This window comes from Phascolarctos cinereus, unplaced genomic scaffold (assembly GCF_003287225.1).
Source record: "Phascolarctos cinereus isolate Bilbo 61053 unplaced genomic scaffold, phaCin_HiC Scaffold_2;HRSCAF=192, whole genome shotgun sequence".
NCBI classification, from domain to species: domain Eukaryota; kingdom Metazoa; phylum Chordata; class Mammalia; order Diprotodontia; family Phascolarctidae; genus Phascolarctos; species Phascolarctos cinereus.
The window spans coordinates 379,565,320-379,571,319 of NW_027555625.1; positions in this window are offsets into that span (position 1 = coordinate 379,565,320).

The following is a 6,000-nucleotide window of genomic DNA, read 5'->3' on the forward strand; positions in this document are numbered from 1 at the left end:
GAACCCCCAGACTATCCTGACTTCAAGACAGTGCTCTTTCATTATAGGAAATTTTATTTCCTTTGTTATTCAAGACGCAAGGCTATTCCTTTTGAAAATTTTGATCAACTAAAAGTTTGTGTTAATATCAACCTCACCTGACCAAAATCTGTCCCATCAGATATGAAAATTTATTTAGTCTTGAACATGCTTTAAGAAGTCAGAGAAAGAATCCAACTGTCCCTAACTCCTTGGTGACATGTAATTCTTCCTCTTCAATTAGCCTATTCATGAACCTCCTAAATGTAGTGTAACCTGACTTAGTTTACCTGCAGATTTTGTTTGATAAAGTTTATTTCCTCAGAGGATATATGAGATTATGACTGTTTAAGTTTATTCAACTTTTATGACATTGAAGAAAGCATGGAATTATGGATCTCTTGTCTTAACTTTTATGGCCTAAGAGATATACAAAATTGCAATATGTAAAAGAATTATTTCTGTCACTCTGACATAATCTTACCTATAAGAAGTTTTGTCAGAATCTTCATAGTTGTTCAGATTTTCTCTGAGGTCTTTTATACTGAGCATAATAATAAAACCTAGGTTTTTACCTCTATAATTTCTGCATTGCAGTAAATATATATTTGACAAGTTACCTACCACATGAACTCAGAAAGGAGATATTTCTCCCATAACACTTTCCACTCATCTACATGTTTGGATCACTCTATTCTTAGGAGTTCAAAGATTAAGACCTAGAAGTGTCTAAGAACATAACTTTCTTATTTTAAAGATGAGAAGCTCAGAGAAGTTAGTAACTTGCCCAAGGTCATTCAGGTGGTCTCAGAGGTGGGATTTGAACTCAGGTACTTTGAATCTAGAATCACTGCTCTTTCCACTAGACCTTGGTTTTCTCAGATACTTTTTTCTTTACTTCAGTCTTGGTGTAAAGTGAGCAAGTAACATTGAAACGCAGTCAGGAGAACAGAAGAGATCGTATCCTAGAGCTAAAGACAAGCCTGCTGAGGCAACGAGTAAAGATGAGAGAGGCTATCTGACAAAAGATAAAACAATCATCATTGTAGAAGTACTTCCCTCCTCCAGAACTTCTACTGCTCTCTGTGCCCTAAAGAAGAATCTGTATAACGTGGATTAATCAGGAGAGCTGTGCTAGAAGTGTGCTGGAGCCAGCTCCAACTGGTTCAGGAGAGCCAATTGTTAAATTTTTAGTGTAAGCATTTATGCCATGGAAATTTGGAAACCCTAAAAATCAAGCCTTGTTCTAGGTCTGTATCCCAAAGAGATTATAAAAATGGGAGGAAAAAAGACCCACATGTACAAAAATTTTTATAGCAGCTTTTTTTGTGGTGGCAAAGAATTGGAAATTGAGGGGATGCCTATCAGTTGGGGAATGGCTAAACAAGTTGTGTTATATGAATGTAATGGAATGCTATTGTGCTATAAGAAATGCTGAGCAGGCTGACTTCAGAAAAACCTGGAAAGACTTGTATGGACTGATGCTGAGTGAAGTGAGCAGAGGCAGGAGAACATTGTACACAGTAACAGCCACGTTGTGCGATGACTAACTTTGATAGACTGCTCTTCTCAGCAACACAAGGATCTAAGACATCTCCCAAAGTCTCACGATGGAAAATGCTATTCACATCCAAAGAAAGAACTATGTAGTCTGAATGCAGATCCATGCATACTATTTGCTCTTTTTTTTTCTTGTTTTGTTTTGTCTTTTCTTTCTTGTGGTTCCTCCTATTGGTTCTAATGCTTCTTTACAACATGACTAATGTGAAAATATGTTTAATAGGAATGTATATGTATAGCCTATATCAGATTGTGTGCTGTCTTGGGGAGGGCGGAGGGGAGGGAGGCAGAGAAAATTAAAACTCGAAAGCTTATGGAAGTGAATGTTGAAAACTAAAAATTAATTAATTAATTTAAAAATTAAAAAAATCAAGTCCTGATTCATTACTTTATTGATGAAAATGGCAGAGAAAACGTTAATAATGTAACTTAAACTTTAAAATGTGTCATACTTGTTTAGAGAGCTGACTGTTAAACGTTTACTGTCACAGCTCTGTCCTGACCAATTTGATGAGTACCCTTATGGATCATGAGGGTAGATCTTTGTTCAAAGTGCGCCTTACATGGAGGTATGCATGTGTCTCCAAGTATTACAAAGAATACACAAAGTCCACTTTCACTGGTCCCCAGATGTGGCTACCTCCACATTTGTCCTCATCTCTACCTATTTAAGTCCTATTCTTCCTTCAAGGCCCATTTTACTGGTTCCTTTGCTATGAAGTCTTCCCTGATCTCCACCAAACCCCTTGTTCCTTCTGTTGTACCATAACAAATGGAACTGAACTTCCAAGATACTGTAAGTATATATGTAAGAATAACAAGGTCACAGATGTCCCTGAGCTTTGGGAATTCAAGAATCTTGGCCAAAGTCCCCATGATAAGTTTTTCCCTAACAAAAACTCCTCAAATTTTCATGGACTACTTGTCTGAATCTGTCCTTTTACCTTATCACTTTCTACTTTGTATCAGACTTGTCTGTGCACATGTCACAAATTGTCTACTCCTTGAGGGCAAGGACTATGTCATTCTTCATCATTGTATTCCTAAGCTCCTTCCTAGTACACAATGCTTAATAAATATTTTTTCAACTCAATTATTGCTAAAAACTCGTATTTATGTAAGTAACATTTTAATATCCATTCAATGCTTTCCTCAAAACAACCTTGCATGATAGACAAGACAATACAAGTATTTTTGTAGCATATATATTATGGCTCCCTCTCTCAGAGTCAGAATTCTACATAGGCCCCATAGGGTTTGGGGGTAACCTTGAGGGGTTGAGATAGCTCTTTTCTCTACCACCACGAGCTCAATCCCCCACCAGCTTATTGCCCCCATTGTTACAGGCCAGTAATTAATGCCCCAATTCCATTGTCAATGATATAATGAGAATAAAATATTAACATTTCCTTCCTACATCTCAGTGAGCATATTCTCCCCTTACGCCACCTTATTCTCTAGGGAAGTGAATTTAAAACTCACCTCAGCTGGGGAAGCTAAGTGGTGCAATGGATAGAGCTCTGGCCTTGAAGTCAGGAGGACCTGAATTCAAATCCTACCTCAGACACTTGACACCTACTAGCTGTGTGACCTTGGGCAAGTCACTTAACCCCAAATGCCTCACCAAAAGTAAAAAAAAAATTTAATTTAAATGTATATATTAAAGAAAAAAAACTTAGTTTAGTTCCTACATGGCATATCCCACCCACTACAAAGGCTGGCTTCATCCTCTCATCTTCTATTGGGCTGGGCTCAGAAAGTCACTACTAAAGGTTATATTGTTCAGTCTTTCCAGTCAATAATCGGCTCGTTCTTCCTTCTTCCTCATTGCCCTTCCATGTTTGTGGCCAAAAGTCCAGTACAAATCAAGTATGAGAGTGTTCACCCCGAGTAAGTGATAGGATTTAGCCCCAAAGACCTGAGATGAGATGGCCCACAAACAGAAGGATATTTGTTTGATGATGCTTTTAGGACATGGAAGTTCTAGATATGCGGTGCTGGTTCTGCTGGTACTTTTTGGATTATTGAAAATTTCATTGAGATGGTTAATTAATACTAAGAATTCCTCTCCTTTTCTTCTGCCACCACCCCGAAATCAATTTATGTCTCACTAGGTCAGCCAGGTGACACAGGGAATAGAGCATTAGGCTTAGAATCAGGAAGACTTATCTTGAATTTAAATCTGACCTCAGACACTTACTAGCTGTCTGACCTAGGCAAGTGACTTAACCCTGTTTGCCTCAGTTTCCTCATCTGTAAAATGAGCTGCGGAAGGAAATGGCAAACCACTGCAGCATCTTTGCCACAAAAACCCCAAACAGGGTACAAAGGGTCAGACATGAGTGAAATGATTGAACAGCAATGCTTAGCTCATGTTCAATCAATCAAGAAATGCTTGTAAAATGCACTAGGTTTTTGGGGGGAATAATAGAACATAAACTCATTAAGAGCAGCAGCTTTTTTTTTTTGGTGTGTCTTTGTACTCCCAGAGCCTAGCATTGTGTCTTACTCAAGCTTAATAAACATTCGGTGAATTGAATTGCTCTTGTTTATGATGCCCCACAAGGTAATCCAGGCTGGTGACCTTTCTGTAGACTGGCAAAAAGTTTGGGGACGTAGTAGATTTCATTTGGATCTGAAAGAAAAGTTTAACTATAATAAACTAATACAACACCTGACAAACAGTGGACCTCTCATCTTTGTGTGTCTCCCAATTATCTGAGCCTCTGAGGCTTAAGATCAAGTGAGGTTTCCTTTTACATGCTCTGTTATTTTCAGCTTTCCCTTTTTACCCTTTTCACCTTCATTGTTTAGCAGTTCTATAAAAGCTTTATTCATCTTGTTTGTTTGGCAAAAGTGTGTCCTTCATGACCAGTTCACTTAAGAGTATGAGGACAAGAGGAAAAATGTTCTTTAGAAAGCAGTAGCAATTAATGGCACACTTTTAAAAGCATCTGCTTGAGATGCTCTCTGTCAAGGAAAACCAATTTTCAAACCTGATGTCACACAGGCCTAAAGGCCAAAAGTCATTAAAGGGCAGTTTTGGTCACACTAGAGATAATAGCAACACCAAACCAGAGGAAGTCACACAAAGAAAAATGTGAGTCAAGTAAAAATGGCTTTGGAATTTGAATTATAAACTTTTTCTTTTGCAAAAGTGACTTGTTTTTCTGTGGAGTGTTAAAGGAAAACACTCAGACTCTGTCTGAAATTCTGATGATAATCAGCTTAAGAGTTGATTCCTGCAGCTCTCAACAGATAGCAAAACTAAGCTACTACCTCATGTGAAATCAGGGCAAAAGAAGTTCCTCTTGTCCATAACAATAGCTACTCATGTATCCACAGATGCCTAAAACTACACAATTAGAGTTTAGTTTCTTTATAGACATTAAAATGAAATATTCTTAGGAAAAATAATATTCTAAGCTTTTACATTGTCTTTTCACAACTCTATTTAAAAAAAATAATAATAATAATAAAGGATGGAGAGGGAGCTTGGGGACACTGGGGTCTTATGGAAGTTAGGGATGTGACACTGGGATAGGATACTCTTGGAGCACCAAAAACAGACTTCACCTGATTCACAATTTTGTCTAGGAATTTCTGCAGGCTATTTTTTCTAAGATGAGTTAATGGGAGAAGAGAATTTTCATGATATAACAAAGGAATAAAATCAGGAATGACATGACCTGAACTGGAACCTTACAGTATATTTTTAGGTATAAACTGACCTGCAGTACAAATTGATCTGAATTTTTAAAAAAATCTTTCTTCATACTGAAGCTCTTCTAGGAACTTTCCCCAAGTCAGCTATTAGAACAGCTGCTAATTCATGGTAAAAAAAAAACACCCCAAATCCCCTAGTGTTACTTACTCTCTTAGCAACTGCTTTGTGGCTGGGAGCCGGTGTGATAGGAGAAAAAGTATAAATTTTAAAAGACTAATTCATCCACCTCAATATGAGTTAGTAAACAGCCCTTTGACCAGGGATGAACGACATTGCTAATGTAACTGCACAAGTAAGGTGGTTTTCAGAAGAATTATATTTGGAAGAATAAATGAGAAAAGGGCATTTGGAAACAGAAGAAGCAAGCTGGGAGCTAGAATCCATAGCCAATATTAGCAAGAGAGAATTTAATTCAATGGGAGAAAATTGATTATGTGGATTCCTAGTAAAGTTTCCAATATTCCTCTATGGCCCATCCACTGGAGTGAGAATTTCCTGTAGGAAGAAGTGTGTAGCTTTTGAGTTGATTTCACTGTGTAGGCGAGGGTTGGCTCTATGGAAACAAGCCAATAAATAGGGTACTCAGATTAAGAATAGCATTTCCCAAAGTGAAGTATAGCTAGTAGCAATTAATCTATAAATTACTGAATGAGTTTATTTTTTTGGTTGTGAAAAAACTTATTTAAATATCATAA